Source organism: Lethenteron reissneri, chromosome 24 (assembly GCF_015708825.2).
Source record: "Lethenteron reissneri isolate LAM-NWPU_2019-01 chromosome 24, ASM1570882v1, whole genome shotgun sequence".
Lineage (NCBI taxonomy): Eukaryota > Metazoa > Chordata > Hyperoartia > Petromyzontiformes > Petromyzontidae > Lethenteron > Lethenteron reissneri.
Window position 1 is genome coordinate 11,838,195 of NC_083802.1, and position 26,680 is coordinate 11,864,874.

The 26,680-nt window shown below is 43.5% G+C and overlaps 1 protein-coding gene across 9 annotated transcripts in view; it reads left to right on the forward strand.

The window, feature by feature from the left end:
• The window catches only part of LOC133346595 (zinc finger protein basonuclin-2-like), an 86,651-nt gene that overhangs the window by 11,732 nt on the left and 48,239 nt on the right, over positions 1-26,680 (forward strand). For 2 of the 9 annotated variants that reach the window (XM_061558266.1, XM_061558274.1), the window contains exon 1: positions 10,091-10,273. The exons of 6 other annotated variants lie outside the window; for them this stretch is intronic. The gene's annotated coding sequence lies outside the window, so the exon portion shown is untranslated. Of the gene's footprint in view, positions 1-10,090; positions 10,274-15,537; positions 15,584-16,046; positions 16,121-26,680 lie in introns of those variants that run through there. One more of the 9 variants, XM_061558268.1, reaches the window with a different exon arrangement.

The window sequence follows — 26,680 nt, forward strand, 5'->3', positions numbered from 1 at the left end:
CACTGGTCAGTGAGGGAGGGTTGGTGTAAGTGGGCCGCTTGAGCAGAGGGCAGGGCAGTGGGAGGTAGGGAGGGCTGCGGAGGCAAGGAGTCATTCAGACTCGCTAATGATGCTAACCTTGGCTGGGAATCGAACTCGGTCCGCCGGGTTCATAGTGCAATGTGCAACGACTATGACACCACTCCCATCCGGGAGAGTTTGTGTTACATGGATTAATATAACTGGTCTACGAACGTTTTTTTTATGTATCGTGTTCATGATTTACTTTATTTATTCCACTTGTTTAGCCGAACTTGAGTGTCGCGACTCTCGTTCAGGAAGGTCCTGTAAAGTTTCGAGAGCAAGAAGGGCTCTGTATATTCCAATTGAGTAATTTGTGGATATATATTTTTTTAATTTGGCAAGATTGGACCATGACACTGGCACACGACGGCCCATTCTTGCGAGTGTCGTCGCAGGATATTTAATTCCTACTGTGAAGCAGACTGGCGTGCATTTTTACAGTGAATACACCCCGGCAGTATTAATCAGGGTGGCCACTGGATTGGAACCGTGAACCTCTGCAAAAAAGCAACGATCACGCTACCGCTCGGGCGCGTCACTGCCCCATGGAATGCTGTATTCTCTTTAAAGACTGGTAGTAATAAACCATAACATAGGCAATTGTCCAACAATTCTTGGATTGGCTATGTTTTATATATCATGTGTAAAATAGATTGTTTTAAAACCAAGAGTTTGAATTTTAATTATGTAATTTTCTGATGGCAGACCATTAAAAGCCATCATAGCCCTAATGGCTGTTCAATGTAACTGTATGTGCGGGAATTGTGTAGCCACAATCAAATAGCCGCTTAATAATAAACTTGCATATGGTTGCCCATATGTTAACAGTATGTCACGACATGGCCCATCTGGTCCAGAGATGGATATGGCATATGGGCTGTGGTGAGATAGGATGTACAGTATTGTGTGATCCCAGAAAGATCTGAAGGAAACTTGTCAGATGGCTGTGTCAGCAAGCCAAGTCCCGCCGCTGTAGAACATCTTTGACAGCAGTCGCTGTGGATAGAAAGGTGGCTTAAAAAAAAAAAACAAGTGAAAGTATCTGATTTAAACTAAAGTGATGATCTGACAATTTTTACCCTTGCTCTATAACTAAGGCTATTACTGCGAGTGTCTGGCTGTCAGTCACCGTGTGCTGAGGTTAATACAGCAGTCGCTGCCCATCCACCGTCTTTCCTCTGGGGATTCCCGTGCTCGGATGGATGACATTTGGAGAGAGCGGACCGAGGTGTGCTATAGGGGGCATTGCTAGCATTTATATGCCTCTCAAATTTCATCACGGACCGTGGGGGATATCGCAGACGACACATCCAAATGAAGCGTGAATAGATGGCAATATGATTGACAGAAATAGTTAGGGACCCTGCAGGCTTTTTTCTGAACATCCCGGTCACCCGGTACCCAAAGTTTAATATCTGTTCTTGTGAACTCCATGTCTCCTCTCGCCATTGTAGGCAGGTTGGGTGCCACTTTGCGATGTTTCTGTGTCCTGATCTCAATTTTCGTGCCCTTTTTTCTTCTCTGCGCATGCCAGCAATCACAATAAAATCAGTGCTAAAAACGATTTTTCCTGAAATGATGCAACTAAAACATTAAAAGGGTAATTTAAAAATGAAAATCAGTGTAAATTTGCGATCTGCACATAAATGCCATTTATTGTCAATTCACCAACGTATCAAGGCCTCCCCATGCCATTGTGATTTTTTTTTACCATACTTCACCACGTTGGTCAGTGTGGGTTGGTAAGTAGGTGTGAAGGCAGCGGTAGGGTAGCGGTTAGCGCGCTGCGCTACGAACTCAACAACCAGAGTTCGATTCCCGCTCACCGTCAACACCAGTGACGATTATTTGAACCGGTCCTGGGCCTACCCTAGGTCAACTCATTCTCAAATGAGTACCTAGTGCGGTGTGTAAACATCGCCTCTAGAGAGACAAAGGCGGTCGGGCGTGGTGCTGGCCACCCACCCCCACGTTTGCCGTTCTGGCCTTCATAGGTGCTCGTGAACATGACTTGCCCCAACAGTCTGTTAAGGTTATACGGGAGATCTTTGTCTTTGCGAGGGCAACGCCGGTTCTGTTATTGCCGATGTTAGCCCTAGCCCCTGGAATCGAACTTGGGTCACCGGGATCATTGTGCAGTGGCGTGACCACCGCTCGACCCAAGAACTTAATAAAAAAATTTTACAGAAACCCACCGTAGTTATTCTGCCGCCAAAACGTAACAAAATCTGACAATTTGCGAATCGTATGTTAATGTTACCCAGCTAATAACGTGTTCAATTGCGGCTGCATATATCTACTCCGTAGCTGTCTATCATTACGATTTCATTCTGTAACTTTGAAACATTGGATTATACAACTGTTCACACAATAAGACAAGGTTATCCATGTTTATCTTCCTGCTGATATTCTAATTATTTGCTTTGTGCCGTATATCTATCTTCTATATTACAATAGAACTACCCATCTTTTTTTTCAAATGGTTTAGGCTGTGGAATGCTTTTCACCACAGAATCAATATTGTCTGAACCTCCAAGGTGCTGTCCCTGTTCGCCGTGGTATTTTGGCTCCAAATGCAATGTGCTCCGCTCCTTGCTGCATTTCATCCCAAAGTTGTCCCGCTTATATGAAATCTGTCACTCAACTGCGTGGCGTTATTAGGTGAACCCTGGTGTCCGTGGGGCTGGACACCTGTAAAGGACATTCGACGGGTGGCTTTTCTCTCCTCGTTTTCTCAGGCGTCCCTACTGCCCGAGCCATTCCCTCATCCCTCCCCCCCCCCACCATCAACCACCCCCTCCCCCCCCCCCCACCATCAACCACCCCCTCCCCTCCCCCCCTCAGCAATCTTCCTCCTACACGGTCCTCTGACCTTCTGACCAACGGGAGCTTTATTTACTATAAGTGACATCGGCTATATTGGAGTTTTTGGAGTTCCTGTGGTGCATGCCTAAATAATATTTGTAGAGCAGTTCTAAGATGAAAGGATACATGAATGGGGAGCAAAGGTTGCCTGGTAACCAGTGGTCACCGTTGATCAGCCAGGCCTTGTGATCACCCATGCAAAGAGGACATCCTTCGGAGGCTGCCTACACAATAGTGAGATTTCTGACCTTCACATTAGCACAATAATTGATAGCTGCACCGTTACTGTTTTGTGCTCCAGGAATTAAAGTACTCGATAATAAATACAATTTTAAAAAATCCTCACGATAAACTGCCAACGTCTGCGCGCATATGTTTCTGTGGCTGCCGGTGTTGCTCTCCGATGTGTTTTCGGGTTTTACCGTTTATTGTTCCGCACAATGTCCAACGTGTCACCCCTTTGCACTGGGAGCTTCTGCAGCGCGTGAACTCGGTTTCGCTCCGTGTGCCTCCTTGCGAAACGTCAGACAAGATGCCGCCCAACACGCGGTACACCCTGAAAACGCATCGCACGTCGGCATCCTAACTCGTGTGTCGATCAAAACTAAACTCTTGCAATCTGCTGCTGCGACGTAGTCGATATCCAGTTTGGACATTTTTATTTAGGCAGATTTGTCGTCTCGTGAGATGTTGTGGATCCAAATAAGCAAAATGTGTATCCTTCTCCCTTTAACGTTTCTAATACAGATGTACTCTCCCAGTGAAGACAAACTGACAAGTATTCACTTTATGCTGAACTACTCTCAGTTTTTTTTTCCCATTTCTATACATATGATGGAATGGATGCTGTCGCTGTGGTGTAATGCTTAGCGCACTGAACTTGCCATCCCAGAGGTCACCAGTTCGATCTCCCAGCCCGGCATTCGATACGATGGTAAAAGTTTAGAAATTCCCCCCGGCCTCTGTCCACCCAGCAGATTCAAGTTTGTGTACTCCCACCTCTCCAGAAACATCTAACGAGCGTAGAGAAGTTTAACACGTAGGCGTTCGCGACCAATACTTTTCCATAATAGATGTTTTTGGGGTTAGATAGTGTAGACATATAAATGTGTCGTTTAAACCCGCCACCACCTCAATTTACGTCCGGAGCAGGAGGATTTCTCCACAACTCTGGCTGCCCGCCTGATGATGCTGGTGGTAATTACTGGCGAAACGTCATACTCGAATTTTAAATGGGTTTACTCTCCAACACACCGGTGTGTTGAACTAGGAACGAATTGGCTTGTTTTTTCTTTACGTGACAAACCTTACAAATTGACTGTGTCGATCTAACCCAAAACCTCTGTTATAGCGTAGAGAAGTAGGCCAAACTACCCTCGAGAGGGTATCTCTAGCGCTCCCTCTCTTGGAGGCCATTCCGTTGACAGATGCGTAAGCAGGCGGTTGCAGGTTCTGCACCTTTATCTTTGATGCAAATGCACTATACGGCTCTGTGAGGCAGGCGGAGGAGCACGCGAGCTAGAAAAGGAGTGGACACGTTAGACAATGTTGACTGTTGAGAAAAACGAGTTGGCTCGGATAGGGGGCACGTTGCTTGAAAGGGATGACGACCAGTGGTGGAGTCTAACGCCGCAGCGAACGTCAGCCACAGAGAGGGAGCGATGAACTCCGCTCGTGTGCAGGGCATTCGACGGAGAACATAAATTTCCAACGTGACATCATAAGCGATCGCGATGACTTGTACTCCTTCATCCAGCAGTGTACGATGAATCACCCCAAGCCATTCTACGTTTTAAATTGGCCATACTTCGACACGCTGGGCAGTGCAGATTGACGGATGGTGGTCACGGCGGCAGTGGCGGCGGTGGTGGTGGTGCTCATGACCGGTTCAGATCTCACTTGCCACTCACGTTACCTGCGGTGGAGAATTGAGCTCAGGTCACTGGGTTCATGGAGCAGTGCACTGCGCCACCACTCTACTCCGGCCCTTTTTATATAAAGCCAAAGCCATGCAATTTACCCTATTGCAAGGCATTTTCTTTTATCCCACTCGTCCATGGTGGCCAGGTGCCTTGGAAGAGGTGGCAAGTCACCCACACTCTAGCCCACCACACGCCACGCGCAAATCAATTAACTGTGGCGCGCCCATTCCTACTGCCGGGCGGACAGCGCCAGGAGATCGAACCGGTGACCCCCCGAACGCGGGCGTGCCTTTGAGCGCCACACCATGGCGACATCATCCTGCCCCTTTAGTGAATTGCAAAAATAATTGACACTGGGTATTGTCAGAGTTGTGGCTTGGATGATGGACATTGTTGGAGGTTAATGTGGACTCGTGACACAAATCCCTGAGACCCCATTGGGCACTCTCTTTGCTCCGAGATGCTTGGGGGGGGGGGGGGCAATAGGGAGAATGTTAATTACTCCAGCGCAGTATTACATTTGACACGCTACATTTGATGTCGTGCCTACTTCATACTTGTGTTATTTTAGATGTTTTTAATGTGATTAATACATTCGTACAGTGTACGTCGAACTCCGTTTTGAAGTTTGGTTACTTTTTATCAATCGTACAACGCACAGCTTTTATAAATATGTACAGCTGAATGATGCATCCCTGCAATTGCCGGCTCACGCAGCTGTTGGAACAAAGGCCTCCACGGGGGGGGGGGGGGGGAGATGCTTCAGAGCACCTCGAGATATCGTTTGGTCTACCTTTGCAAGCTGGCCAGACCTCTTGTATGTATGTTGGATTTCTTTCGCACCGTACGTAGCCAACCGTGCTAATTGGATGTGCGGGGGAAGGACAACAAACTAAACACAAAAATCAGTTCGAAAGAATTTCGTTTTCAATCAGGATGATTTAAAAGTGCATAGCCCCAGTGGCTTCCTAACATCGGAAGGAAGAGCTTTCCAGACGGACGCAGAAGCGCATCTGAACGTGCGCGCGATGCAGTGACCGCATCTGTGACCGTCTTGCAAGAGGTGGGAGTATCCCCACTTTAACCCACCACCAGACGCGACCTGCCGAGTGATTAACCTTGACGGGGTGGACAGAGGTCAGGGAATTGGCAGGGGGGTGCGGGTTAATAAACCTGCCCCATTGTTTAAGCTGCCGTGCCGGGAGATCGAATAGACCCCTGTGGATCGCAAGTCCAGTGGTGTTGCTAACCGTCTCACCACGGCAACATCCCACACACGATATTACAGGAGGTAAAAACAAAACAAACAAAAACACACTTGAAAGTGCAAAGTCAAATACCTTGACGCATTAACTCTCCGACAAAATTTCCCATGAAAATTAACATCCTCATTTAAGTGCTCGGGGCCCCTTCTTACCGTGGTTGAATCCTTCCACATATTTATTATTTTTAAACAAAGAATCAGCTACCGCCCCCACCCCACCTCTCGACACCCCCCTCCCCGGCTGAAGGCTTAGCCCCCAAAACCCCCTTCCCTTGCAATATTATTAGTGAAGCCATTGACTCCAGATTTGAAGCTTTCGTCACTGCAAGGATTCATACTCTCAGTTGTTTCGATAAAGTCACGTACGTGACTTTACGTACGTGACTTTACCAAAAAAATAAGAGTATGAAGCCATTGACTGTGTTGTCTCCCTCCTGAGCTATTCCTGCCCCCCACCGACTTTAAACGAGGTCACACTTACAGGGTCGCGAAGCAGGCTGCCTGCTTCAACTCATCACAGAGTCCTCCACATCTGAATGTCTTGCACTAGTGTCTTGCACTAGCGGCACGGTAGCAATCTGGGAGAACGCGGGAGGGTGGGGGTGGACTATACCCTCCCGTATTACATTGTTCTGTAATTTCCAAAATGAATGTTTTACATGCGGTATTGAATTCTGGTTTCACATCCGAAGTTAACACGGCACTAAACGTGCGTTAGCGCACATCATACATCTGTGCGGATGTGTGTTACGAATTTAATGTGACATTCTAGAATTACGCAGGTGGACTGCAGTGAAATAATTGTACCGTGTCATTCTAGCCTCTGTCAAACCCGGTGTTATTACTGTGCAGTCATGTCCCAGATGTTACCGTACTTATTCGTCTCTCCTCTAGTTAGGCAAACAAATGTATTTCCTCGGTGCGTTATAGCATGTCGCATACAGTACATCACCAATACATATTAATGTATTTCCATTTGAAGACGATGGGTCAATAGAGCTGTGTGTATTATCATTAATTCAAGCCTCTTGGGATCTTTACTTGCTGTCTGCTTTATGTTTTGTCCTGGTTTATGTTGCAGTATGTTAAATTAACGCTGCGGAATGTGCTGTGAAGGTTGGGTTTTTAGTATGATGGGCCTTATAATGCGAAGTATTTTAACGCACCTGTACAATAAATATATAAAAATGCAGCGATAAGGTTGAGCAATTATAATGACTTATCACGCCTGGAAGAGACATCGTCCACTTGAGAAAACCTTTCAGTATTTTTTTTTTACAAAGAACCCAGCAATGCTATTCTGCTAATGGCTCACTTTTTATGCAAGATATACCAGTTTTTTTTTTGTTAAGTGCCTGCTGAGCAATTTCAATAGTACTCATTCGTATATCTCAAGAGAATCGCATAAGCAGACCTTGTGGTCTCTTTATGGTCTATGTGGTGTAATCAGATGGAGTGAAAGTAGTCAGCGGTGAGGGAGATGGGATACTCCCCCCCCCCCCCTTGTTGCTTTCGTGCGAGAAGCGGAGCGTCGTCTGGTGGATGCGATGGCTGCGTTGCGTCGAGCCGCATCCAGCAGTCCTGCCCGTGGGTCGTGCAGCGGGGGGAAAGGTGAAGGGGCACCATTGGGGTGGCATGACCTGCCACTCTGGCTGGTCAGAGGGCGGGAAATCCAGGCCGGCTCTGGAAAGTGTCCATCTGATCCCATGGTGGCCTCGTGACAGCCTTGAGCCTTTGTGTGGTGTGTGGTGTGTGTGTGTGTGTGGGTCGCTGACTCGTTGAAACCGTGGCTTGCCCCCCCTCCCCCCTCCCCCCGAGTACAAGGCCTTTGACACTGCGCACTCTGCCGAGGGAGCAGAGGGCACCCTTGTACCTGAAGTTGTTCCATCATGTCCATCTGCAATCTGTCACCCGACTGATCCCCACATTGATCTGAGGGCTGCCACATTAGTGCTAGTTTAATGCTGTTTTCTTCTTCACGCTCACAATTTTGGGAATGTATTACATGTGTTCAACTTGACGGTCATTGATTGCTTCGTTTAAAAGTTTATTTTCAAATGCAGTATCGTATTTAGTTACATATGTCGCGTATTATCTATATTTAACTAGTATCATTATTTACAGCCTGTTGTCAGTCCACTGCTGGATGAAGGCTTCTTTTTTGCACTGTCTTAGCCAAGGAGGTTGAATTGATCATACCGTCACCCCACATTGATCAGTGCGGGTTGGTGTCGTTCAGGGAGACCTCACAACCGGTTGTAGTATCACTAAGCCACTTATGTTAGCCGTGGCCCTGAGTCAATCTAATATCACTTGGATTCATAACAGAATGTGCGAACAACTACGCCATTGCTGCCCCATATTATACATACAGACACAGACACGTATACAAGAATTTGAATAATAATTGTCGGAGTAAATATTCACATTACATTAAGCTGTCCATTGGCAAGGGAAATTACAAAAATTGCAATGTGGATGTCCGTTTAGTTTTATTTTAGCAATATCGTACCATTTTGTACTTTAGAAACAAAACTGTTTAATATCATATCGTGGTGTCCTGCGGTTTCAGAAATGTGGTGTCTCGGTCGTCCTCGGTGCTCGAGTTGCCACCGGGTTCGTGTCTGCAAGATGAATTGGGTGTCCTTGAATTAAAATATTTGCTTCTAAGATAAAGTCATTTTTTTTAGGCTGTCATATTAATTCGCATTTTTTACACAATGTGTAGATGTTTGAGTGGTGTATCAAGACAAATCCACGGCTCCTGTTGTAATGAGTAGCAATGCTGATTATGTAGCTGATTATCTTTCATTGATTAGCCTATCACTTTCTTGTCCCATAATTGATCCCTGCCTGAGCTCAAGTTAATTATATTGGCTTTGACGTTGCTGCTTTCTTCCAGGACTTGCTTGGCTTGTAAAAAAATCATTTAAGTTAACTATATATATTTTAAAAGCACAAAAAACAATTTATTTTCTGCCAACTGAAATGAAACCATCTCTGTTGTCCTGGCTCTTCCAGCTCATGGTTACAGGCAGTGGCGGGATGGAATTTGTGGAAACTGGCGGACTGGGATTTGGCCGGGTAGAGACGAGAGTCAAATGACAGACATTCTCGTGGGCATTGTCTCACTCTGCATCCTGAACTCGGTGAGAGCGTGGGTCAGGCAGCCGGCCAGCCAAGAGGGGCTCAGAGCTGGGGCTAACTGTTCTGTGCACTGCGCAGGAGGGAACCGTGGAGAGTGGGAGGCGACGAGACATGGAAAATGTCTTGTGCGCGGTATCGATTCAAGCAGGCTCTTGCGTGTCGTTTCCAGACAATGATTCAGCCAGCTTGCACTCGAGCCTGTGGCCAAGAGATCACCCTGGGAGTTCAGAACATGGCTGTGTTTGTCTTTTTCTCATTTTAGTGAATATATGAAAACCAGAGCGCGCCAAAAAAAAGAAGAGATGCGCAAAAGAGGTCTTTTCGAATTATCTATCGAATGCGGCAACTGAAAGTTGATTTTTGTCGCACAGAAACTGCTTTTACAGTACCAGGCACTGGACAAATAATATACATTAAACTAATGTGCAGTATTTGATAGCCGTGATCAATACAGTCAGCAGAAAAAAATATTATTATTTTCCTGCCCAACCCCTCCCCGCATCGCACTCTCCCCTATAGAGTTGTGTGTGCATTAGGCAGACAATGCGACACACAAGCGTCTCATTGAGCTTCGCTGTTAGGACAGGTAGTGGCACTCGATTGTCCATTGGGAATCACATGCCTACTGAGCATGCCCAGGACTGCCCTGTTTTGCATAAGTGAACGTCTTGTCGGGCTGGGCGTGTGATGAGGATCACCTTTCAGTCCAGCCTTGAGGGAGTCGTTCACAGGAGCTACAGGCTAGGCAGCAAGCGAACACTAGAGAAAGGGAGAGAAAGGGAGAGGTGGGGGGGGGATAAAGACAGGGAGAGAGAGAAGGAAAGAGAAGGGGGACTTTTTTTCCCTGCTGGGATATTGCAGTGAATTTCCAAAGGGAAACTCCGCGAGGGCGTAAACGAAAAGGCGGTGTCAGCCACCACCAATGAGCACAGTTGTCTTCTTGGGAAGAGAAGGGGGCTTTTCCACAGACAGCGGAGGGGAGCAGCCTCCTCTCCCCGGAATGTCACAACAGGTAAGTAACTGTGTGTGCGATCACTGAACTATTGTGTACGCGTGTTCAGTCCGATGCTGAATATTTGCGTTGCTTTAGAAGAATCTCGATCGTGTGTGGCATGCCAAGTCGATATGGATGCGACAGAATATTAGTTGTGAAATGTTCTGAGTTGAAATGCCTTGGACCATTTTTTTCACGGCATACGTAGCGTGGTTATCTGTTTGTCACCGAAAGAGTGTGTATGGTGTCTGCTATTTGTAGTTCAGTTATTAAACGTAGTTCCCTTTTTAATTCTATCTTTCAATTTTATATCATATATATTGCCTATACAATGGCAATGTTAGTGGAATGTCACTTTTATTAAAGGAGAAGGTGTGAGAATGGACCTGCTTCATCAAGTTCTCGTCGGGTTTGTTTGAACGGGGATCTTGGACACAACTTTATTTTTCATCTATCAAACTCCAAGCAAATCATTAATGGGTAATCCTTTGGCTGCTCGTGTCACTTTGTCCGCCCGTATTTCTAGAGATCTCGAGCTATTATAAGTTTTCCTATGGCCTGTGCACGCGTGCATCTAAACTTCCTTTGGACCCGTGTCAAAAATGAGGCGAGTGGAAGCCAAGTTTGGTCTCCCTATGCGTTTTGAGAGAGTGCGGGGGGGGGGGGTGTTTGGGTGGGTGGGGGTGAATTCTGTCCTCAGCCGTACCAGCCCCACTCCCTGATTATCCTTCAGCGAGATTAGCACGAGGCGGACGGTGAAGTGTTATTGCTGTTGGGCTCTGGTTTCTGTTACAGTGGTTAGTGTGTGCCGGGTGCCCCCTTGGCAGAGGGCTCCACGCTGGGGCCTGCTCTGGGCTGTTCGTAATCTGAGCAAAATTTACCATCGGGCGCTCGCAGCAAATCGCTTTTTACTGGCGGCTTCCAAAATAGGAGGGGGTTGGGGGTAGTTGTTGCTCCATTGTAGCTTTCTTAAGGCGGTGTAAATTATGTGCGGGTTAAATTTGTCTTCATAAGTCAGTTAGGTTGTTGGGGTTTTTTTTTTTCTCTCTCTTCTGCTTCAACCCACGAACGGGAAGTTTTCAAGTGTTGTCTGTAAACGTTTTGGGTTTTTTTTCTTCCGATGGTGGAATTGGAAGAGATTAATATCTACATTGTAATATTTCGCCATTTGTTTAGCCTGATTGTGCTCTCGGCGTCGCGGCATGAGTTGAAGAACCCATTCAAATATCTCGCAGAGCAGTGCAACCCCTTCATGTACGAGAACAGCCCGCAGAAGCGGATACCACAGAGCTAACTCTGAAACCCCTTCGAGTGATCTGTGGTGGCATTTAATGGCAATGTGAAAGCTTGCAGCACAGATTTTATTCCCATATGTCCAGAAATGGGCTAAAGATGAGTCTTATTTCATTTTTAGTAGTGAGTATGTTTCGCAAAAGCCCTTTATTTCTAACTTTTTGCAGCGTTCTAGAACTGTGAAACATTATCGCTGAATAGCCTCAATTGTAAAGAAAATCACGAAGCTTATTTTTGTTCAATGTGACCGTTAAAAATTATATACTCCAAATAATATTCAGTTTCCTAATATAAATGAAAGGTTACAACAAGTATTTTAAAAGACTCGATCATATGTTTGGTTAAATACCAAGCCAAGGTGGTCATGTTATAAAAAAGGAGATTTTTAACATCACTTTGTATTTTGATTGTATAAAAAAAAACTCATTTATGAAATGTTATTGTTTTGCTTGTTAATATGTGACAAAAAGGGTTTTGTCGACCGCAGTGCGCGCTGTTGAAGGTAATTTTGTCAATTGAAAGCAATAACTGGGGCTAATTGCAATTAACTCTCTTTGTCAAAAAGTACACTGTTTATAAAAATGCGTCTATCGCCACGCTTGCTCGTCCTTGCTGCCTTATCAGCAAAAATTGTACAGTGCGCTGTCCGCACAAGCGTATAACGCGTGCCTATTTAGAAAAAAAATCATTGCCCGTGTTTGTGCTAATAATTGGCAGGTGTGATTACATGAAATGCGATCAAATATTTGTCTCTGAATGCATTGTTAGGATAAATACGTGACATCGAAAGCGGTGCCACACATTGTGACATTGTAGTTGTATTGGGTCACTTTGTTTCAAAATTAATTTCCGTGACCATTCGTCTCGTTTCAATGCAGTATTTACGAGCTTGCATGTGGCCACTATCACCGTGCTATGCAGATAAACACAGGGTAGTGTTTATAAGCTGCGCTTGAAAATACGCTGTTTCATTACCCCTTTTCTACACGCTTAAATGATTTTGATAAACGTCTTCTAAATTCAATGCTCTTTTTATTTTAGTACATTTTTTAACACGGAACACAGATAAATCACAGCCACGATGTAATGGTGAATTTTGATCCCTCTATGTGAGCTGAGGGCAGGGCACATTGCTAAATAGGATGACGGCTCCAGTGGACAAGACTGGTGATGGAATGGCAGACGAAAGAGGGAAACTCACATGGGAGGATGGGCCACCATGCAGATGGAACAATGGGATTGGCTAATGTGTCAGAGCGAGGTGGATTATGGCATCACATGACCGTAAAGGAATGGTGATGACATGCAGAGTCTTTCATTCAGCAGTGGCTGTCGATGAAGGTGATGAGTCTCTTTGGTTACTGTCATGTGCCATTCTGACATTATAGTTCACATACTTGCTTCTCCTGTATTTCTGGGAGTATACCAAGTGAAGATAAAAAATGGGCTTTTTTCTTCCAATGTAAACTTTTGGACAAGCACATTCCAGTTGTGAAACTGTAGATCCAATGCGTGTCCTACTTGCAAGGCTGCCAGATTGGATGATTTTGTGCACGCGTGAGCGTTTTTTGTTCACGATGTTGTGAAACATGATTCAGAAAACACAACGTTTACAAAAGTCGTTGGTCTTTCTTGGGCTCATTTCTGGGAATTGGGGTGCGTGTGTGGGTTCTTCTGTGCAAAGGTTTTTGGTGCGATTCACCAAAAAGGAAAATCAGCAGCTCTCCCGACTGGCCCAATGCCACACAGGTTCCGCACAGGGCATGTTGTTTATACATTGCTATGTAGGTATACCGCACATTGGCATGCCTTGTTTTGTTTTTCATACATTCTTTTACGTTTTTACTGCTGCTCGTAATTGATACAATTCATTTTCTACATTTTTGTTTTCCCGAGGTCAAACTACGCGTGCCTCTTTGCTGACGCAGGTGTGGTGGCGTTGTTACCTTTGACGGTGACACTGAGCCAGTGACGGAAATTCCACATTTGTATGACAGATGACGGCATCTCCATAGTAAAATTAGGCCGGAACTTAGCACAACGTGATCCATATTCGTTCTTGGATTGGGCAGTGTGGTGGTTTTATGTCAACATTCTTGTCATCTACCCTCCCACCATCCAGCGAGATCGTCACATTTGCCAAGATATATCTTACACTCACCAATGTATTGATTCAACTCTGACACTTTCTTGACTAAACGTAACACCAACATGCGACGTTTCACCCAAAGTGATGTGAGCTTGTTCAGGCAGTGCACTATAAAATAGAATCTTGACATCAACTACCTCGTTGCATGACGCAAAAAACAATATGGATCATACACAGTCGAACCCCTCTTAACGACGGCAATTGGTTCCACGAAGCCAGTCATTAAACGATTTGGTCTTTAAGCGAGTATAGGAAATGCATGTTAAAGGCTTAATTCGTTCCAATGGCATCGTAAGTTACCCTCTTTCACCCAAAAACGTACGTTATAATATTTAAACAATGGGTGTTAATACACAAAGATACTAACAACATTATAAACACATCATATTAAAATAAGCATGGCTAATCAATGCATTAATTAATATTTACTGTACCGTAGTTAACAGGGAAATGGTCGGTAAGCGAACACATTGGGCTTAATGCAGGCTCTACACTACTATACACTACACTATACACTACACTACTATACACTACACTACTATACACTATACACTACACTACTATACACTACACCACTATACACTACACTACTATACACTACACTACTATACACTACACTACTATACACTACTATACACTACACTACTATACATTACACTACTATACATTACACTACTATACACTATACACTACACTATACATTACACTACTATACACTATACTATTATACACTACACTATACACTACGCTACAGTACACTACACTACTATACACTACACTAAACACTTCACATTGGGCTTTATGCAGGTCCGTCGTTAAGCGATTAGTCGTTAACAGGGGTGGTCATTTCGAGGGGGTTCTGCTGCACTGACTACGGAAACTTGCGTTTTAAGTGAGCACAATATGGTGCTCCTTTATCTGACCCATGATGCAGATGATAGGCTGCGTTGGATCTTGACTGGGAATTTGTTAACTCCTTTTTTGATCGTGGGTCAAGGACTCAAGTCGCATTACCACCCATCCAGATGAATGCATCTTTACTGTCATATATATTATTTAGGCATACCAAAGCTCTGTTAAATGTAAGCACACACTCATGTTTTTACATTTACATGGCTTCTCCTTCAGAGATTTTTCACAATAAATGATGTTCGTTCGTGATCGCAAGTTTTTACTGATGGAGGCCTGTCGCGTGAGATTTCACCGTTTAGTTTTTCATAATAAAGGTTTTCGGGTTAGATCGTGTAAATATAAAAATGTGTCGTTAAATCCGCCACCACCCGACACGGCCAATTAGTAAGGTTTGTCACGTAAACAAAACGTGTCAATTCGTTGCTAGTTCAGCATACCGGTGTGCTGTATTAGTAAACCCACAACATGTACAATCGTACTCGAATTGTAAATGTTGTGGGTCTACTCTACAACACCGGTGTATTGAACTAGTAACGAATTGGCATGTTCTGTTTACGTGACAAACCTTACTAATTGGCCGTGTCGGGCGGTGGCGGGTTTAACGACACGTTTATATATTTACACGATCTAACCCAAAGACCGCTTATGGGTGACATTGGTCACGAAAGCCCGCGTGTTAAACTGGTTTAGTTTTTAATCTGTCAGTGACAGAACATGTCCTGTTTCTAGTCTTTACTTACACCACCAATATCTTTTCTTAATCATTGTTTTGTATATGTGTCTATCATCGCACTGTAATGTAAATAAATAAACGGTATTAGCGTTAGAAGTGTGATCTAACGTATACTACTGACATCAACCCTAATTCCATGACAAATGTGGTATGCGACAACTGAGAATTATAGTCGATTAAATACATGATCTTTTTCTCTCTCTCTCTCTCTCAAACAATACAAACAGGAGGAGCCACAGCGGTATGAACGTAGATATCTTGCGGTGGTGTAAAATCTGTTTCAGAATTGTGTGAAATGCAGCGTCTACGTCGTCACCTATCAGTTTTTTTTTTGTTATTTGAATGATTATCAGTCCAATGTGCCAAAAAAATAATGACCACCTTAATGTGTCCGACTACTTTGGAGCCCAGCTTTGGCTCGGTGCAATATGATTCATAAGTGTTTATTAAACAGGCAAGGTTTATATTGTCTCACAGTGCGAAAATCAATGGCCTCAGGACACAAGGCTTGCTTAATATATTTATTTACGTAACGCTTATTCTCAACTGTATTACATTACAATCATGTTCATTTAAACGCTCTTAAACATACATTTGACAGTTACAAGCACATATGTTGTATTACATTGTTTGTATGGCATTAAAGGCTAACATTACATCGCTTTAACAACTTAATTTTTCCCTGTTTTATGTTTTTTTTACAGATTGGTATATATGGTGTGTGTTCTTCATCCATTACCAAACCCTCAGAACGCACCACAGAAGCAGATGGTCCAATGTAAATAGCCCTTTGGGGTATGCTAAATAAACCAACAGAATTATTTGTGGGACATAAACTGCTATTACATTTTAGCATATTTTACTTCCATTGTTAACCGATCATAGGAAATTATGACAGTCATAATTGTTTATAGAATGACATAAAGTTCAAAAGTGTAAAACTTGCAATTGACTGCGTTAAACTTTGTGCAGTCTCTCTTTGAGTAAAACATAATTAACGACTTCAATATGTTTAGATTTTGTCAAACCACGTGCAGGGCACACGTTTACTCTCACGGCACACCGCAATAGGTAATTATTCACCTGGGCAGGTAGCTCTACCACTCCTGCCCACTCTTAGTGAGGACGACAAAGTTGGGTGGTCGTGTTATTCCGTGAACTGCATTTTGAGTATCCAAACGATTAATGTGCAAGGAGACCAAAACTCAAAATGTAATGACTGTGATTCGACACAGAAAGCCATTGAATCAACGCTTGGATGTCAACATTGTGTACCTGGACCTGGCAAAGAATTATGCGTGCAACTTTGACGCAGCCACAAGTCACTCCGTGCAGAATGTACTCTCCAAAAGATGTGTTTGGGCCGTACGTGCTGCGACTTGAATCGCTCCAGTTAAGGCACAATATAGATGTTTAAAACTGAGCCAACGTTGCAAACACTGACTCAGGCGTTCTGCAGCCATGCTATGCGTCTACCTGTGCAATTTTTCCTTGTCGCAACTCTGCCTGCTCTCCAAAGTCGAAGCGCAGACGCTGGCGACCAGCCGTAACTCTGCCCAGAGTTGCAGACGTTGCTTTTTGGCGATGCCGTTTGGCGCTGTGGGTCCCAGAGCCATCCCTGGGCTGGCTTTGATCTGCTTGGAATGTAATTGAAGGCTGAAGGCTGTGTCGGAGTGGGGTGTCGGAGGGGCTCGTGGATTTTTTTTTTTGTTGAGGGGTGGGTGGAGCGGAGCAAGATGGTAGGGGAGGGCACGTGGGTCAGTGGTGCCATGGTCGAGGCAAAAGGCAGGGTTAGCGACCCAGCTCACTCCACCACCTACCACAGTTTGCTGAGCAAGCACTAAAATCACAACAGCCATTCCATTGCTCTGCCTCCGCAGAGAAGCGGACAGTCAGTTTTGTTGTCCTTCCCCGCACCTCCGATTAGCACGGTTGGCTACGTACGGTGCAAAAGAAGTTCAACATACATACATACCTCACTGCAGTGAATTACCAGAATTTGTGTATGCCTTTTAGATCACGTAAACCCACGTGACGCTGAAAATTATTATTTAATGGTGTGTACACAATGTTGATGTCCAGGTATAATATTCAAGCATTTCAATATACAATAGCCCTGTTTTTATTATAGTGTATCAGATGCATGAATTTGCAAAACGTGTCTTCAATGGTTACTGTAACTTTGCATTTAAACTTGTGGTTTTCCAAAATAAAAATAAATGTCTATAAATTTGATTCAAGACTTGTGGTGCCAAAGCAGACTTTGGATGCTTCTGAAAAGTTGAGCCAGTACATGCCTACATATATAGTACGTCAATACCATTAATACATCTGTCGCTTGAATCATCAACAGTGATAAAAGCAATGCTGACAAGTATCAGTAAAACCACGCTTTTCGGGCGATTTTGGAAATCGCAGCACACCTTGGTTAGTCATGAAATACTTTATATATTATGCTGAGAAATTTTCGTGGTGTGATATTAAAACCACATGTGCAATAATGTACATTTTTACATTGGAAAAAGGGGCAGACGGGAGGGTGAGTGGGAGTGGGAGGGAACAACTTGATTTACTCTGTTACACGATTTGAAAAATTGTCCCCCAACAGTGCCCACAAATCTGGCAACCAAATATCCCCTTGACTGGCTGGGAGTGGTGACATATCCCAACTGACATGGCATTTGTTAGGAGGGTGTCAAATGTCATGGAGGCAATGCTTCTAGCTTTTCGAGGAGCTGTGGACCTTGACTAACAGGCCAGGCGATGGTGTGCCTTGCAATGCTCACATGGGCCAGAGGCACCTTGGGAGCGAGAGAGTCTGCAGGGCCCACTGGTGTACTCCTTTCAAACAATAACCCTCATTCCCCGCCCCACCGTGGAAAAGGCGGACAATGGAGCGAATCTGGCGATGACCGTGGACCTCTGCGTGGCCCAGCATTGCTTCCGAGAATTCCAGCTTCATGAGAATGAGTGGAGCAAGTGAAATTTAACTCGTGAAACAAAAAGTCGCGGCGTGCCTTTGGTAGAGTGCGTTTTTTTTTTTCCAAGCGGCATCTCGCTGCTGTTTTATTCGGACAGGAATGATTTCTTTAGTCTGATGATCATTAAATACACAGACATTTTTTGCAGTATCTGATTATAATAATAAGAATAGAAAACAAGTGTCATAGCCATGAACATATAAATGAGAAAACATATTCTGTGAAACGTTTAGGCAAAGCCAAATTCCAAGCACAGTCCACATAGCAGTGTGTAGATTTATTAAACACGAGAAAATGTGCCAGTAGCACGTGTATTTGTTGAATTTCCGCATGTGTAAGTAGCAACTACTGTCATTAAAATGATATGTAAATAAAACAGCTGTTAAAAGATCATTGGTTTGGGTGTGCACACGCGAATTGGTAACTTTTAATAGATTGCTTAAGATAGCAGTGCCACTGTGGAGTTCTTTTTATGCAATGTTTTTGTTTTTACAAAGTTATCGCCACGGGCAGAGAGAGAAGCAAACTGTATTTTTACATTGGCAGACACTGTTTGCATTGTATACTTGGGCCCAGCTGTTATGGAACAATAAATAAATCTGGTGTCTGCGAGAACCACCTTATAAACGTTGTGTGAGAAATACAGGCTGAGCTGCTGTGTTTATATAAATTATCTGAATACGCATAGGTGCCTGTAGAAATGCAGCACATTGCAATTTATGTCCTACATTAACTTTAATGTTATTTGCTGCAAACAAGGTTTATATAATCGGTGCTACGTCACGTGAATTTATGGGCGCGATGTAATATTCACACAGGGAAAGGAAAGAGATGTTTTATGGACACAACACTTTGCTTGAGGCTGCTTATGTTATCACAGATGCGCACGGAAGCGGCAGGCCTGGCTCAGAATGAGGCAGATGGCTGTGCACGGTTTACGTGTAAAGGTGTTTTGAGGGCCCTTACTAAAGAATGTTTTATTGTACCGTTACAGGTCTGTTCGTGAAACATAGAAACATTTAGGTCTGTTGAATATTTATTTCTTTATTCTGCATTCTAATACACATTCCCCCACCCACCCATCACCGCCATCACCACCACCACCACCTCCTCCTCTGTCCTCCACATTGACTGAGGCTAGCGGCTCCGGAGAAAGAAAAAAAGAAAAAGTCCTGTCACGTCGCAGCAATTCGTCAGCCCTCATTAGAGAGTGTGGAGGGAAGGGCCAGAGTTGTTCAGCACGCATGACATGTGAACAGTTTGGGAATAGAAAATTGCTTTCTCAGGAAGCCTGGCCAATTAATGCCCCGGCCATATTGAATGTCAAGTGTTAATTTAGGTTTTTCTTCTTTTCCCCTGTGGCGCTCTTCAGGGTCTTGGGATGAGCAAATACGTGTCAGGCTGAGCTGATTGGATGGAGGGCCCAGGGTACTGTATGTCACTGACAAGACGCAAATGGACCCTCTGCCTGTTAATCTGATGCCAGGCTGATGGACAATTGGGCCGATGGTATAGGCAGGGGTCACCGTGGGGTACTGATTATAACTCTCCGACGAGAGGATTTTTGGGATGGGGCATAAAAAAAGCCTAAACAAAAAACGAGAAGAAAATACGTAATTAAGTCAACACTCAATGATGTTTTATCACATTAGTGAATCGCAATTTGTGACAATTATCTAGTTTGTAAAAAAAAACTAAATCACTTTTTTTTGCGCAATACAGTATTAAGTGCTGACTGTGGAGATTCCAGAAACTTTTTGTAAGCGATGTATTGCATTTTAATTGGTGCATCTCACGAAGAGTTTACCTCGTTTTCTTGCATAAGGCATGCAAAAGGCAGTAGCGCGCGGCAAAACAACGTTTTATCGGGCAATGGCACCGTGCAATGTCAAAACACACGTATTGTAGTTTATCACGACCGTTGGCCTTGCGTCGCGAAAAAAAAACCTTTTTCAAAATAGATTAACCAAAACGTACGAATTTGATTTAGGAGCTGTACCCTGGAATCCAATACGGTAGGTCACTTATTGAACAACTGCAGTCTTTATTTGGCCTAAGTGACTAGGGACTATTCCCACTGCTCACAAGGGGAAGGGGTGGTGGGGGTGGTGGTGGCGGGTAAAATGACTGCTATTAGCGTAACGTGACAGAGCAGCCACCAAGACACTTCGTGGGGGTCTCTGTGTACACATTGAGGGGTAAAAACGACTTAACAGGGTTTTTTTTTTCCCCCCTTCCAGGAAGAATTTGTCCACCCTGGGGTGTTCGTGAATGTCGCGGGCACACGAATGAGTTATAAAGCGGCATATTATTGCTTGCTAATGTGAAGGGCCGTAATTGAGATTCTTGTAATCTCCTGACACTGGGCAAGTCCCGCCTGTGCTTCCGTGTACTTTAAGTGTCATTGATTGGTTACAGAGTGCTGATTTCGCTCTCAGAAGGGACCGTCTCACTATCAGCAACTGGGCTCTAAAAAGGGCACGAGGCGTGATTGGTGACTAAAAGCGTCTTCCCGCATTAATCCCACAGATGGTTTGTCCTTATCGCCAGCCACTCAGAGCCTCATCAAATGGTTTCATCCGCTGAGATATGGATAATTTGTGCCATGATACAAATGCTCGCTGGTTTACACCTTCACCTTCCAGCATGACATTAATTACGATGGGTCAATTCTGGCTACTGTAAGACACTGCAGTTCGATAGTGATATCCATTACTATCTGGGGTATTGGATTTGCTGCAGTCGTGGGGATGAAAGTGGCAATTTCAAGCAGTTTTAACCTGATTGCGATTACAGATTTTCTTTGTTTTTGCAGTTTCAGCTCGAGCGATTTTATTAATAAAAGCTTGAGTACAGCATTCTAAACTTTACACGCAGCAGGCTCACAAAATGTCCAGTGTCTTGTGATTTTTTTTAAATATGGAAATAACACTTTTTACTCCTGCACGTTAAACTTTGCAAGATGAATACAAGATGCTTCATGTTGAAAGTGGTTGTTTTTTTTTTCTACATACACAAGATGTACATCATTAACAAAAATTTGTTTTTAAAAAGTAAATGTAATAATGTAAAAATAATATTCTTGTCGTGTTGGGTTGGCGCTATATGGTCCTGCTTTGCCAATTTTAATTTAACACAATACATTGTATGAATAATATATAAAATATTTATATTTTGTAAAAATGTCATGCTGGGTGGAGCATTAGTGCAGTGATTTATGTGTTACGTGACGTTCCCGGCAACTTCAGTTTGATCGCTGGCCACGGCTAACATCGGTGGCGAGTGATATCCGAACCGGTCTCTTGGCCACACGCTTCACCAAGCCGCCCTGACCGGCGTTGTGAAGTATGGTCACACAACCACCCATGACCAACGCAACGAATCCAAATGATTGTTGTAAACCAGTCTAAACGATGGTAGTGTGTTCGTGAGGCTAATCAGTGAACTCAATAAAGTTTGCCCGACACGTGCACATTTATATATCTTCATGTAAATTACTTTTTCGTTGAAATGTTAACAATTTTATTATGGCGAGGCGAGGTGGGGGGAAAGGAGTTATCATCCACTACTTCTCACAATAATAATAATAGCTTAAACATGTTTGATCCTGTCTTTTTGAGCTTTTTTAGTGGCTTGGGAAATGTGTGAGGGGAGACAAAAAATTGGCTGAATGTCAAGAATTTTGATAAATGTACTTTAAATATTTAATTTATGGGTTTAATGTTTAAGGATTGAATTACAGGAAAGTGCTCATTTGCTTAATGATTTCGTATAGATATGTCTGAAACGTTTTGTACAGGTGAGCCGTTGCAATCGAGACATTTTTTCTCTCCGAGCTACAGATGATTTTTGGCCAAAGCACAGCATTTGTCTGTCCACTGCCAAATCATTGCTGGAAAGCAGCTGTGCAGTGGGCTGTATTCAAAGCAGCTGGGTGGTTAATGTTCTTGTACCTGCCCTCTTATGGCTGCTCAAGTCAAGGCCGGGTCAGCATTTGACCCCAAATGGTCTTTTTTAATTCATAGCCGTATCGTTTATTTCCTCCAGATTAAAAAAAAAAGTATTTTTCTGATCTCCATATTTCATATATTGTCTCGATTATGCTTTGATCTTATTTCAATTAAATTCTTCATTCGAGATGACAACCACCGATGGAGATGGAGCGATGCAATCGGTTCATGTGCAGGTGCGAGGTGGGTTGTTATATATAATTTATAATATATATATGGGTCATTATATCGCAGGATCGTGAGAGGTGGCGACAGCTTGTGAATGCCCTCATCCAGCAGTGGATTGACCATGGCTGATGATAATACAAACAATGAACTATTAAACAATGTTGGCATTTAAAAGGTGCTGTTCCTGTGGTGCTCTCCAAGTTATACTGTGACCAATAAGCCAGTTTATATTCATAATGCAATAGAAAACAAGTTGTAGCTCATATACTCAATTGAGGGGTGTTTCCCCATCTATTACATGCGTATATAGGTAAGATGAAGCACATTCAATTATATTTCGACAGACCGTATATATCATATGGTGGCATGTTTAACATATTAACTCATTTAAAACAATGTGTCTTGACACTGGTTTCTTTTAATGACTTTTAAATCAGAGACAAGACCATAAATCTACTCCATTTTGACATGCCTGGGCAAATAAGCCAAGCTCGTGTTAATGTGCATATTAACACACTCTGAAATTAATGAACGTTTGAGCGAGCGAGTTAATTGTCTTAATTAACCTTTATTTTTACCCCTTGATGACAGCGTGCCAGGTGCCCTAAGACAGGAGAGTTAAAGTTCTCTCCATCCCTCATGTTCCACAGTAAACTAGCAGCAGCAGATTTTTTTCTTAACCCACCTGCTTCCATATGCTGCGCAATTACAATACTGTGTGTTTCAATGCAGTACGAAGTGCCATTGAATTAAGAGCATGTTCGTATTGCGGTTTAATTTTTTGAGAACGAGACACATTTCTCAAGTGCGGGCATTATAAACAGGAGCCTGGTTTCACCATAGTGTCCAGGTGAGAGAGAGAGATGCATTCTGGGTTTTCCGGTGGCTTTCCTGCTCCCTGCTGCCAGCGAACGTATTCCCACAAATACGTTGCACGGACGCTCTTTTTGATTTTAGGCATTTTTTTGGGCAGAGTTCACCTCATATTTGCCCGAAGGTACAATGTGGCACAGAGAAGCCTTCCTCGGTATTGCACCAAGTTGCAGAAAACGTGTTCACTTCATCAATTTTTCATGTCAGGGAAAATTAAGATGAATGCGGTGTGTAAAGGTGTTCTGCTCTTAATAATGCATCACCCAAGCCGGCGTTGTAATGGCCAGACGCGTAGCTACGGACTCTTCTGGGGGCCGGTAATGGAGGAGAAAGGCGCAGAGTGGGGAATGTCGTTTTAGCGTAATCCGTCACTAAGATGACGCGCTCGAGGTGTGACTTTCTGCGGGTGTGCCAATAAGCTGTCAGGAAACCTGGCGAGGTATGAAGTGTGAACTTGGGCATACCATGTTTCACGTAATTAGGATTTTGTTTTTCTTATTCTGCAATTTGAATAGATGATAGCTTTCCTGCAATAAATTTTGAGGTGTAATAGGGGGGAAAAACGGGCAATGTAGTTGCAACAACAATGGAATAAAATACAAATCTTTGCAGATTAAGCAGATTCTTTGCCCGAAAGTTACTTTCCCTTCCTGCTTTTGATTCATTTAGAAAATATCCCTGTTCGTGCCTTCGTTTTCTGTCGCACATTTCATTGCTCCTTTGTATAAAAGTAATTCTAAAACCACCGTTATTTATTTTAAGAGCACCAGTCGTTCGTTTTTGGATGGTCATGTTTTTGTCGGTTAATTCGCTTGAACACATAAGTGCTTGATTCGTGGAGTCTGTCATGTCCTTTATTTTCAACCAGGTGAAAGAGAGCATGTCGACACGACAGGTCTCCTCTTTCAAAAGGTTTTCAAACCGCACCGTTGGTTTCAAACGAGAGACCTGGGTTGCTAAGATAAATACAAGAATAAAAATGAAACTGCACAACAACAAATGGGAATATTCCCTTGCGATAAACTCACCACGTTATCACCACCCCCCAAATCTGTCTGCCGCTAGTTTATTTGATCGACTCGGCCTCATCGTGTCTTTGGGGGTCAATTAAAATGAGCACTACTTTTTATGAGAAGTCAATCTTTGGTCTTTTTCACGCGAACGTGGAATTTCCAGCATTGCCTCGGGGCTGCCAACGGTGATGAACGCCGTCCCACACTCGCTTGAGCAACAACGCCATTTCACTTTCTGCGTGTGAATTATTAGCATGCATGCAATTATACAAATTTTCACAATTTATAATTGTTTTTATATATATAAGAAAATTGTTTTTATATATATAAGAAAATTTCCATTCATTCACGCGACGTACGTATTCCTTTTGCAACACTCTCTTTTCCTCTCAAAGTATATGGATCGTGATGCGAAACACTTGTGATTGAGAGAAATTCGTAGATTGAGGGCTTTTAAAAAAATATAACACCTAATTGAGCCTCATACGAGGAAATACCAGAAACTATTTAGCTCACCGTACTGAAAAAAAAACACACCACACCCACTATATTATTGAGTTAAAAAGTATAACAAATAGCAAAATAACTAATCTGAACATAATACGTAACACAAAAATGTTTCTTTTTAATATATAGTTTTGATATATATCTTGGATAAAAGCTTGGTCTTAAGTGCATAATTGGGAACAGATGCAGAAGCACACAGCCGTGGCTTTGCGTGAGCAGACCTGCCTCAGACTCTGTGTCCCTGGCAGGCTTTTCAGCACATTGGCGGTGCACACGCCGCAGTGGTTGCTCGTGGCTTGATGTGACGTGACGATATCGGACAACCACGCTGTGTTTTTTTGCCGGGAATAACAAGCTGACAGTCATGTCCCGTGACAGGCCCTAAGTGCTGCTGCTAATGTGGTCATGATTCTTGCTATTGATTCTTGGCTTGTCGTACAAAATGTCAGTGTCGCCGCCACGGTGCCCCTGTCACCGGGCAGACGCCGGTGTTGCGGTGTCTTGGGTAGCGGTGATATTTCCATTCGGATTCCACCTGGCACCGCTGTGCGCTAACGCCGCCGCTGTGTTGCCTGGAATCCATCCAGCAAAGCCAAACCTCCTCCTCCTCCTGTCTGGCGCACGATATCTTTAGGTTGACATTGTAGTTATATAGGCAATGACACGTTAATCTTCCCAGATGCCAAATTTCTAATTTGCTTTGGCATGTAAAACAATGTAGTCATTTACTAGGGCTAGCCCGTGCGTTAATTTCGTATTCTTAAAGTTTGCGCTCTTCGAAATGCAGCTACTGCGGATTGAACGGAAAACCTTACCGTTGGTTTAATATTTCATGGTCGATCCCTTTTAGTGTGTTTTTTTCTGCACGACAAGTTGGGGAAACTGCATCTGCTATTGGCTATACTATTAACAATTAATACGAGTACCTGGGAACATATTAACGCTAAATAGTGTTTTTATTTTTAGGTCTGGAGTCCCGAATACAGTGAGTGGTGAATGTTTTTTTATTTAATAACCAGCTAGTATTGACGCCGTAAGGAGCGCAAAGTCACAGTTCAAATGCCAGAGAATCCACATTTTCAAAGGTGTTCATTTTTACAATTGCATTCTGCCTTTTACATGCGATCGTATGTCATTATTTCTATGTAATTTAAGCTGCATATTTTTTTTAAATTCCTCACTGAAGGTTTAATTTAACTAAAGCAGCCTGCAATGAAATGGAATGTACACAGAAATATCTAACATTCCAAAGTTATTTGCCTCGGACATCTAATTTGATGAACAAACTTATTGGAACGTGCTTTGAATAACTGTACTTGACGAGCCTCCTCTGATCAATCTTTTATTCGTAAAATCAATTACAGTATCCTCTTTTTGGGTGCCTGATTTTGGGATATGTGTATATGGGATGTGTGTATATGGGATATGTGTATATGGGATGTGTGTACTGAGCTGCTTTGCTATTGGCCAATACTACTATGGGTTTGGGTGACTGCGCCTCATGATGCCTTTTTAAAAAGCACTTGGAAAGTTCCCCCTGATTGACTGCACGGCCACACGTGATTAGATCTACACTTGTGATTAGTCACAGGCCAGCCTTTGAGCAATGCCTCTCTGCGTGCCGCTACTGCGCGGCTGAGCCAAAACAATATCCAGGCGGGCCTTTGGACGGTGTAAGGTTTAGAGATAGTCTGCACGATTTGAAGCCATTTCAACGCGAATGCAACTCGCACACATGCTGTACGTATGACGTAAAAAGATATAATGGGCAGTTTGCATGGTGTAT